Source organism: Gigantopelta aegis, chromosome 10 (assembly GCF_016097555.1).
Source record: "Gigantopelta aegis isolate Gae_Host chromosome 10, Gae_host_genome, whole genome shotgun sequence".
NCBI lineage: Eukaryota > Metazoa > Mollusca > Gastropoda > Neomphalida > Peltospiridae > Gigantopelta > Gigantopelta aegis.
This window is the reverse complement of record NC_054708.1, coordinates 43,762,245-43,774,527: the sequence shown is the minus strand read 5'-3', so window position 1 is coordinate 43,774,527 and position 12,283 is coordinate 43,762,245. Positions and strand designations below refer to the sequence as shown.

General features: G+C 34.8%; 1 long non-coding RNA gene across 1 annotated transcript; it reads left to right on the top strand.

Moving 5' to 3' along the window:
- The first annotated feature begins 6,048 nt into the window (after positions 1-6,048).
- LOC121384487 lies at positions 6,049-11,198 on the top strand. The gene is made up of 3 exons (XR_005959395.1): positions 6,049-6,214; positions 9,317-9,481; positions 11,096-11,198. It is a non-coding gene; the product is annotated as an uncharacterized LOC121384487 (long non-coding RNA).
- Positions 11,199-12,283: the final 1,085 nt, after the last annotated feature.

Below are 12,283 nucleotides of genomic sequence, written 5' to 3'. Positions count from 1 at the left end.
GATATGCTAGACTTGTTGAGACGCAACAATCCCAAACAATTCTATGCCAAATTTTCAAAACGGAAAAAGTCAAATAGTGTTATACCATTGAACATTTTCTTTGAACATTTTAAATCAATAGCCTGTGCTGAAGAGCGGGAAAATGTTAATAATACTGAAACTTTTAAGACCAATGATGATTGTATTTTTGAAGAATTAGATAAAAATATTTCTATAACAGAAATTGAAACAGCCATAGAGAATCTGAAACGTGATAAAGCTCATGGACCGGATCGAATTCTCAACGGATATTTCATTGAATGTAAAATATATTTTCTACCCATGTTATATAAACATTTTAATTGTATTTTAAGTACTGGGTATTTCCCAGAAGGCTGGTCTAAAGCTATAATTATTCCTATTTTTAAGAAAGGAGATCAATCCGACCCTAATAATTATCGTGGAATCAGCCTTTTGAGTTGCCTAGGGAAATTGTTTACAAATATATTAAATCAAAGACTGCTTGTGTGGTCTCCACTTATAATATTATCAGTGATGCACAGTTTGGTTTTCAGCCAGGACGTAGTACAGTAGACGCCATTTTCGCGCTACATTCCATTATTACACAATCTTTGTCTGCAAGAAAATATTATACTGTGCATTTATTGATTAAAAAGAAAAAAACATTCGATTTTATCGACCGCCAGAAATTATGGTTCAAACTGTCACACGTTGGTATTAAGGGACAACTGCTATCAGTTATCTATTCCCTGTATTTTAATGTTCAGAGTTGTATTCGTATTGATGGCTTCCGTTCAGAATATTTTATTAACAACTTAGGTTTAATGCAAGGCGAAGTATTATCTTCCATCCTGTTTGCATTATATGTTAATGCTTTTGAAATGAATTTTATTGAGAAGGGATGTGTGCCATTTGAATGTAAAAATAGTCTTTTTCTGTTGATGTATGCCGATGATTTGGTGCTTTTGTTGGAGTCAGTGTAAGGTCTGCAGCATGTGTTAGACAGTTTATTTGATTATTCAGATGAATGGGGAATGGAAGTTAATATTACTCAAACTAAGATCATGATTTTCAGGAATGGTGGGATAATTAGTAGCTCAGAGAAATTGATTTATAACGGTAAAATATTAGAATGAATGAATGAATGAATGTTTAACGACACCCCAGCACGAAAAATACATCGGCTATTGGGTGTCAAACTATGGTAATGCAAATAAATAAAGTAATGATCAACATCAATATAAAAATTCAAGACAAACAAAAAGAGTGTAAAGAACTGTGCAAAAAACAAATATCACAGAATTTTACGGATACTGAATTTTACTCAAAACTTCAATTTTGTGCTGTATTGGCCATTCTCAAAGAGAATGTTACACTCCTGCACCACGGTGAGGTTACAGCACACTTAGAGGTAAAATATTAGAATTGTTGATAGTTTTTCGTATTTAGGATTTATTTTGCATAATAATAATAAATTCACAGTTGCAGTGAAACACTTAGCAGACCAAGGCAGAAAAGCTTCATTTGCCAGAAGTCAGAAGTGTGGGGATCTCATAAAGGAGATATTATTGAAAGAGTACATCTTAATCTTTGTAAAAAACTGCTTAGGGTTAAACGATCTACTAATAATATTATGGTGTATGCTGAACTCGGCCGCTTCCCATTACGCACTAAAATAGTATTTAACATAATAAAGTACTGGTCTAAGTTTCTGAACACAGATACCTGCATTCTCAGAAATTGTTATTTATATTTGTACGATTGTGCTGAAAATACAAATAAAAACAACTGGGCATATCAAATAAAACACAAACTAAATATGTTAGGATTTGGACCCACCAACAGCTAGACCCAATACATTTAACACTCATTAAACAGAGAATAATAGACCAATCCCAACAAGCCATTAGAACTCAAATCTCAGATTCCACTAAATGCACACTCTACTTACATTATATAGATATTTATGCTTTGCAATATTACTTGTCTAAATACATCCCAGAGCGATTTAGGAAAGCCATAACAAGATACCGTCTATCATCACACAATCTAGCTATTGAAACTGGCAGATACAATAATACTGACAGAGCAAATAGATTATGTTTAATTTGTGATAAAGATATTGAAGATGAATTTCATTCTGTTCACAAATTTATTCAACTATTTTCTATTATTAACTTTAAGCAGTTACGCAATTTAGGAAATTATCTGTATCAAGCTACCCATTTAAGAAACAACACTATGTAGTTATCTCATTTACTTATTTACTTAATTATAAAAAGTATTATTTATTTATTTATTTATTGCTTACTTACTTTCCATTGAACATTATTTCATTGTGTGTCACCATTGTTCACCTGTGTATTTGGGTATTTATATATTTATATATTTTCTTCTTGTAACTGATGAGCTTTTAGCTCAAAGTCAATAAAGAATGAATGTACGTTTATCTATATTGTGCTCAAGACTTCAATTCAATTCAATTCTTTATTTAACTTTGGGCTGTTACAGCTCATCAGTTGCACAAATAAAATACAACATACATGTACATGTCAAGTGGAAGGTGTAACAACAGTATTCCAACAGCGGAGAATGTAACAAATACAAAAATATATTCACAAAATACATTATTAAAGGACTCGCCCCTATGTGCCATTTATAACTGCATCACGTTTTTAAAAAATACTTTACAAAAATATTTCCCCAAATTACATAATTCTTTATTATTATTGCTGTTTAGCAGCTGTAGTAATTTTACCATATTTGGGTGAACCCTATAATATATTTTGTTTATATACAAAGCTCTTAAATCATTAGAGAAGGGGCAGCATAAAATAAAATGAAACTCGTCTTCAGACCTATCGGTCTTGTAATAGCGTCCAACCTCAATTGAAAAGGCAGCTTCAGCTGCCAAGTCTGCTTTGGATTTGCCTCATACCAGGTTTGGTGTGCCTTATACTGATTTTAAAAATAATATCAACAAATTTATCTTTTCGACTTGGCAACATGATTGGGACGGTGCGGTTGCGAACAAGCTTCATTCTATCAAGCCAGTCTTGGGAGAGTGGCAGTCCTCCTATATACAGTGCAGGAAGGATGAAATTGTCTTGTGTCGTGCTCGCATCGGTCATACCTACTTGACCCATTCATCTTAAAAAAAGTTCCCCCATCTCAGTGTGAACACTGACAGTGTCTTCTGACTGTACGACACATTTTGGTGGAGTGTAAGCATTTCTCAGCAACTCGAAAAGATTTATTTGGACAAAGAAATGTGATGGAATCATTTCGATTCCATCCAGAAATTATTTTACAATTTTTACGTGATACTGAATTTTATTCTAAATTTTAATTATATCTATCTGTGATATTTGTATTTTTACAGTCCTTTACACTGTGTTTTTGTTTACTTGTTGAATTTTTATATTGATGTTGATCATCACTTTGTTTTTCCATTGCCATGGTTTGACACCCAATAGCCGATGCATTTTTCGTGCTGGGGTGTCGTTAAACATTCATTCATTCATTCCAACCTGAATTGCTAAACTATGTGAAGATAGCCTAAGCTTTGTTATATAATTTTTTTTATATACAACTGGGAATGGCTTCATCAGATATGTCTGTAAATATATCTCCTCTACTAGGTATTTATAGAGATATGAACATGTAGTAGATGTCTGTAGTATACTTGTAAGATCTTGTTTACCGTGATCAAAACGTATCTGCCTTATTATCGATAAATAAAAATCCATATGTGTTATTGAATCCTGGTATAACCATACCTCATACAACCCTAAAGAAGATGACAATTGTTTAATATTAGTTGCCCAGTTATTTTGTTTTCCACACATGGACCTTAGTTCATTGTAAGCATTATACAATATACACTTTTTTGTATTCAATAATTTGAACCAGTATTTTACCATACGGAATTTACGTACCAATGAAAGCGGGCATCTTCCTAGTTTGAAATATATCATAATATTATTTGTTGATCTTTTAACTTTCAAAATATCCTTGCAATACTCGAGATGTAATTTTTTCTACAGAGTCCGCTTTATTAAAACCCCATATTTCACAACAATAATGCAAAACGCTAGCAACATATGTATCAGATAAAGAAAGAGATGTGCTTAAATTCAACATCTTACACCATCGTAGATACAAATGTTCCACGCTTCCAAATACTGTACTGCTTCACAGATGAGCGATCCGAAACATGCTGACAAAGCAAGGGAGGTGTTATCTTGCCAGAAGGAGAAAATAATAGAAACCACCCACCTATGATGCTTTACTGCAACTGTATTCATGTGCAGTGGTACAGGAAATCAGCAAAACATCTTGACTGATATATTTAACTTTATATTGTAATTCGTAATTGGGTTAATCTATACTGTGACTAACTAAACTATATCCAATGCACATTTGCCTTGTCTATAACAGAATGATAACAAACGAAAAAACCCCACCTGGTAATACTAACACTAAATGCTGCAGCAATATTTTTGTGCATAATATCTTGTCTCCTTAAGTTGTTCATTTTATAAATATTCATCTTTTAATATTTGTTAATAATATAATTGCATTATTGCCAGGCTACGTGGTACTGGTACTGATATATTGGTACTAGTGCTTTTTTGCTACTTCAATGAATCTTGGAAAGTGTTTTTTATTAAACAAATTTAAAGCTAAGTCAATGGGCAGCACGTGGAAAAAATATGGTGTATTTTGTCCACAATTTTAATATTATTCTAAAATCTGGACCTTAGCTCCATGACTATTATGCTTAATTATCTTCAGAAACAGATAAAATGATTCATTTTATAGTAACCCAAAATACAAAAATACAAAGACTCCACACAACTAATGTCCCATACGTACCCCCCCCCCCCCCCAAAAAAAAAAAAAAGAAGAAAGAAAAAAGAAGAAGAAGAAACAAACAAATAAAACAACAAACACCAAAAAAACCAAACACAGCAAACAACAGTAACATGGGCGTACATAGGGGGGGGGGGGGGGGGGACGGGGGGTTCGACCGACCCCCCCCCCCCCCCCCCATGAAATCGCTTTTTTTATAATTTAATATATCTGACATTGATATCTGCCATTATTATATTTACTCAACATAGAAATATATGCCCAATATCTCTGCAATCTATTTTGGAATCCCCCTTTTCAAAATCCCTGACATTATTATATTTACTCAACATAGAAATATCTGCCCAATATCTCTGCAATCTATTTTGGAACCCCCCCCCCCTCCCTCCCCCCTTTTTCAAAATCCTATGTACGCCCATGAGTAAGAACAACAATTGGTCTTCCATCTTAACTATCCAGTTATATAGATTGTTGTAGCCGTAAAACTCACTGAAAAAAAGAGGCTTTTGAACACAAGAAATATATGTAAACTATTACAAGTAATAACGCTTCACGAGGTGCATCAGTGAATATCCCTACAATTCTGATCATATGCACTCATTATTAAAAGTCCTTTGTTTCCTATCACAATTTTCATAAAATTATAAGCCCTAGCGATAATCAATAAGCAGACATCAGTTCATGCTTCGGGTAGGTGGGAGGCATAATTATCTTGATACATTTCAAACTGCAGATGTTCTTTCGTGTATTGTAATCGATTTTAAATGTTCTCTTCTATTATTTTAATAATGCAAAAATAATAGTGTATAATAGCTATATCCTAACAAAGACGCCACCCGCCCACTACTAGCAACAGGTTATTTCTTGTTCAAAGTAGATAATTATTAAGTGTGATACATTTTGTATTGGACTTCCAAGTAGACGTCATAATGTGAAATGAAAAGGGACACAGCTCTTGTAGGTTTTTTTTTTTTTCATACCAACGTTTGTCTGACCCTCATCCACGCCTACGGTGGCACACCCACCTCGCCCCACCCCGATTTCCAGAATTTTAAAACATTGCCTAATTTGTGTTTCGTTTCTTTATTGCATTCCGTTTCCAACAATGTTGTTAAATAATAAATTGTGTAGGTTTATATTACAGACGATGGTAGCTGGCGAATATGATTACAGGTTTGCGAAAATGTATGGAAAACTAAAACAATATAAGAATCCAATACCTTTTGGACACGCAAGGGACGGATATGCAAAGCACTACAAACGCAAGAAATCGAAATGTGGACCAACAGGCACGTTTGACATCGATATGCGCGGAACGGGACTAAAGGTTGACGACAGTGTAAGTATGAAACGTTTTAAGGGTTGATTTTAAGTCTTTTTCAGCATTAGGGGACATTTAGCCCCCCATGTACCTCGTGAAAGTTACAGCTAACTCCACAAGAGGATCAAATACATGATGGCCGCCGGCAGCCCTATTAAAATTCAGCAATCATCATATTTTACTTAATACATGAATTACCACCGGTAGAATCAGTGATAAGGTTTCTGTTTCTGCTACACACAGGGCACCTAATATTCTGGTGGGGTATTTGTGTAATTGTAAAAGTCATTCACACTGAAGTTCAAGATGGCCATTGTTCACTATACTGATTATTAAAAAACACTGCAGCTCTTGAAATAGTTGGGCTAAATCATAAGTTATGTGTTTCTTTGCACTGAAAAAAACTGTCGGTGAAGTTGTTTTAAATTTGTGATCATCGTGGTCATCAAAACCAAGATGGTCACTGTTCACCATATTGAAAATTAGAACGTGCTTAATCCCTTGAATTAATTGATAGCATAAACGATAACTGAAGTGTCATTTTTCTCTAAATATGGCACTCAAATTGTTTTATGATTTGATGCCATTTGGAGATATAATGTCGAAGGTGTGGCAGCTGTATTGAAACAACGGAAATGCAATACATTTCAAAATGAGTTTATGTCCACCGGAACTGTAATGCACGGAGATTATAACTAATACCTAGTCTATCTAAAACAAATGAAAATATCAAATACTGATACAGAACTGATAACATATGTTGCCTCTGTGTACTGAATTTCCTGTGAAGTGATAACAAGTATAACGAACAGCAAGCCATTTAAACATGTTTCCATTGGCAAAGCTCCAGTCAGGATCAACACAAGAGGGGTGAGAAGAGTTAGATGAAAGCGAAATAACTGGTGCTTATTCCGTTTTGCAGGGGGGGGGGGGGGGGGGAATAATAAAGTTGCCTGATGGGTGCTACACTTTTTGTTTATCCCACGTTTCTGTAAGATTTGGGCTCTTCATGCCACCATTACACAAATGTGATGACAAAAGTCTGAAGGGAATTCATGGTGTCAATGGTGCTGCAGGAAAGATCCATTTTTTTTCGTAGGACATTTCTCATATATAGCCCTTACACCATGACCAGTGATACACCAGTTGCTATCAGATCCAGCTGTGACGTGTACTATAACTATTATGGAAAATGACATCATTATTTTGTGATAAAATTAATTTGGATATATATTTTAACCTTTCCTCTAGATGCAGAACACGCATTAATGACATGTGACATACCATTCAATATCGTTGGGACCCACGGCTACTGGCACTAGTGGTGCAGGGTTGAGTATATAGGGATTAGAATGTATTTACTTTAGCGGAATGACACATTACAGTGATGCGACACAAAGGGCAGGTTTGAATAGTTATGCCTCAAAAACTGCTGAAGTTTGAAACCTCTAGGCCGAGAGAAAGACAGCCATTCTATTCATCAAAGGACAACATGACTGAATGCAATATTGACCCTGGTCTAGCTGGTCGTGGTAAAACATATATATTTGAGAAATGTAGTGTGGTTATCGCAGTTCAAACCACTTTTGATGATCATTTCCTATCTCTACTAAACTAGTTATTACCCTTAAAACATTGTCCTTGACGTTTATGTATGGTAACATATACAACTAAAACATTGCGGAAGGCCAGGCTAAAATATGGCATCAACAGAATATCACTGCATGCACGTCAGATACCTCACATTCATTCATATCTGCTATCCCACTGTTATACAACCCATTTAAAAAAAAATATTGAATTAGAATTTCGATTTCCAGCATGGCTCTATTATAATAGCTATAATAATGTACACTCATCATTATTATATGCTGTCCCAAGAACCCTACCACTTTCAGAATCGGCGCAAATCCTATTATGGATTGTCTTTCAATTTCAATTTTGGGAAACAAAAATAATACCGTGCGAGATCAGTTGATGACGGAGAGTTTAGCATCGCACTTCTTTCAAGTACACAAAATAATAATTTCTCTTGACCACTGCTTAATTCTTTATATTAAAAAAAAAAAAAAAATATTTTGCAACTTTTAGATCTACTGTGTGGTCAACAAACGCTACTCTCAAGTGCTAACACCAGCTAGTTCATCTTAGTTTATTCTCGTTCTTTTATCCGTTTAAGGATCAAACGCCTTTTATAAAGCGATTTTAGTGCTAAGATCACCTAATTCTATAAGGTAGCTTGAGGTAATCTTTGCATTAAGATTGTTTTGCAAAACGGGGTCCAACACAGCAACTATGTTAACAGTCTGTCCAGGATAAGGGGTTAATGGTTAGCTGAGTGATAGAGAAGACCATGCAGTTGTTTTGTATCTTCCCATTCAGGCAATGTGATTTGTTCTAGGTTGGAACTGGTACAACAGTACGAACCTATTACCAGTCGTAATGCCGATAGATTAGCCTTAATAACTGCCCAAATGTGGCAAACACATCTAGTTAACAGCTCACAAAACACGTGGTAGATCGCTGAAAGACGGACTGAGCTGTCAGAAAGTGGAATATATAGGACGTAGCTCAAGGCTGTCGCACACAAAGGCACAGTTAAGCAGGGCATCCATTCGTACGTGGTCTGTGTCCATGTCCGCGTTCATACCAGGTTCAGTGAAAAATCGTATATATATATAACTGTATATGTATATGTATATGTATATATATGTATATATATATATATATATATATATAGAGAGAGAGAGAGAGAGAGAGAGAGAGAGAGAGAGAGAGAGAGAGAGAGAGAGAGAGAGAGAGAGAGAGAGAGAGAGAGAGAGAGAGTAGAGACGCATCCGTCGATCAGATCCACGTTAGTGTCCATGTGTTACACGGACAAGTACCATGGACCACGTATGAATGGATGTCCTGCTTAACACACATAATAGCCAGTTTAAAATAAGAAGGGTGTCATGAAACAAACTATTGCTTTCATTTCCTTTCGTCAACATACAGTACAATCACAAATATAAACAGCAGTGATGGGACTGTAAATTATTAATATAATATGCATACACAAACCAATATTGATATATAATATAGCAACACGTATTTACTGGTTTGTATTTTTATCTGCAGCTTACTTGGATTACTCTAGGACTTTACCCATATGGAGAATGGTCCAGAGGACATGCAAATGCTACAGTGCATCTTCGATGCGGTGGATATTTCGGCTGGTGTTTACCGATGGAGCTGATGACGTTTGTGCCAAATGCAAATGACGTATATTAAAATCTGAAAACCGTAAGCAATGTACAATATGTTTTTATCTGAAATCAATTACAGAAGTATTTATCAAAGAATTTAAATGGACAGCGGGGAGAACAAAATATGATTTTGAACCAAATTTATTATATAAAACCCTCCTCCTTGGCCATGGTGTCCCCTCATTTGTCATGGTACCCTCTCGTTTATTTAAAAAAAATTAAATACAAAATTAACACAGAACATTTAAAAGTGTGTCTTAACTTATTGTTTTGATCGAATAGTTTTGCAGGCTTTCTCCCAGAAAATAACAAACATAAAACAGATTATAAGTACCCTTATTATGTGATTATGGTTTTGGACATATTTTCAAATTGAGCATTGAATTTCAAGTACATTCACAAGCTTTAAATAGCAGATCTTTTTTTATAACTTTTATGGTATCGTCCGTTGCCCTGTTTTGGTTAGAGTCTTGTTTCAGTTGCTGCGTCGTATGTGCGCAGCAGTACGTACATTTGAATATGGTTTAAGAATTTTACTTTTGCATAGGGAAAGTAAAAAAAATTCTGTCATGTTCACAGAAAAGATCGTTAACAAAGTTAAAATGAGCAAAGAAAGCAAGATTGACCTTTACCCACTCATAAACACGGCACCTTTCTTAATACCTTTTTTCAATGATTTTCAAAGACTGTAGTTTGAACAATGCATAAATGGGCACACAAACCAGCAAGGAGATGATGAATCATATTGTGAATAAATTATCAAAGATTACAAAATAATATAATATGCATACGTGTGAAACAACACTTACATGCAGATGATTGCTGTCTTTAAACTGACTATAGGTCAAAATAGATCGTAATGTCAATCCAAATATACCGTATTAACACTGTACCATGTGGCATACATTGTTAGCGTTTACTGTGTAGACATTCTACAATAACCTTATGATCATCGCGCAGATGACTACTTTTGTTTTTATCAGTGGTAAAGTTTGTGCTAGATTGTATTAACAGATTTCCCCGAGTAAAGTGTAGCATAGTATGCTGATGATACTAGAGCATGAATAATGATGTATTCATCCAGCTGTAGCGGTGGTACACTTATTAGTCATGACAGCAAGAAAGATAATTTGATTTTGTTTTGAAGTTGTGATACAGCAATAGAAAATGAGAAGAAAAGCATTGCATTTTCCTTACTGACGTTATCGCGTGTGAAACTATAATTGTCCGATAGAAAATGCCACTTTGTGGCATGTATTTTGCCAAACTTGTCAACCTCATTATAATATGACATATTACCTATCACTTTGATTTGATGGAGAGAGATTGGGTTGATCTTGTGTATACCAGGCAGCTTTCCTTAATCAACAACGAACACTAGCATTATCACAAATATCCTTTATATACTAGTGTATTCCATTAATTGTGTCTGTATGTGTACCTTCAATGTTCCTTGTTGAACATCAAATACAGGCTTAAGCATTATAAGCAATTAAAAATTTTGGTGTTTATGATACCAAGTACGTGAAATTGCCAACGCACGCACGCACACACACACACTTTTTGTGAATTGCTATGTGTTACTTTTTTATTATAATATTCAAATATTGGTACAACAATATATAACAAGTGACGATTTATTACATTTCAGTTTTAAACCACAGAGCAGTGCAAGAAGATATTATCTACTATAAAGAACTATTACGAATGTTATGACCAAACATACCCACAAAACCCCACATACAGACACAAAAGGAAAATACTAAAACATGTATGATGAGACTATAATCCAGTCATTCATTAGTGGTTATACCATATGTCGTGTGCACAATGTATGATTTATGGAATAAAAAAATCATTGTCCAAACAAATATGTGTTTTGGGTTATTATTATTTCACTTGATGAATGATAAAACTACTGAGAATTATTTTGCTGACGAATGGCTCCGAAATGTTGTGAATGGATGACAATAAATATGGAAGACAAAGATAATGTAAAATTCAATTATTTATTTAAAAGAAACGAGTAAATAATTTGCAACAATCACTCAGAAAAGATTCTCATACATCAGTCTCTCTCTCTCTCTCTCTCTCTCTCTCTCTCTCTCTCTCTCTCTCTCTCTCTCTCTCTATATATATATATATATATATATATATATATATATATATATATATATATTATACTGTCCATATTATATACTGATTTTATTAATACATATGACACTTTTACACATAACATGTACAAATCAATAATGCAATGCCATTGCAGTGATTCAAACACACTGCGTTCCTTTGTTACAGTCGACAAAGCGCAGCCACCATAACACAGAACACATCCTACCTGCAAAATGTACCCTTACTCATGAATTCTTGCCCGAGTACTCTGACGGTAAGAGAGCTAAACAGACATTTAAACATTTGTTAACACTCTTTTTACAGTCAGGAAGGAAATGTTTCATTTAACGACGTACTCTTTTTACAGTCAGATACCAACCTAAGCAAGGCTTTCCCAATCGCTACCAACTAAACGATAGTCAACGATTCCCGCTCTAATGCAACAACAATCCTGTGTTTGACATCAACGTCGATCCTTGTCGAGTTCCGTGATTAAAAGTACTCAAATAGTAATCACTAATACACACACTACACAAAGACACCAGGCAACACCTACATTCAGCTAAGCACATTCAACTTTTTCATGTAAGCTTCGGCAAACTTCGCCAGCAATATTCCAAGCTCGCTGAACTATATCGTGACGTGGCGTCACATGATCCTCTATCGCGGCCCACTCTGTCATTCCGCCTTTCAGGGGTTATTTTATACGACTCACGGCTACTAC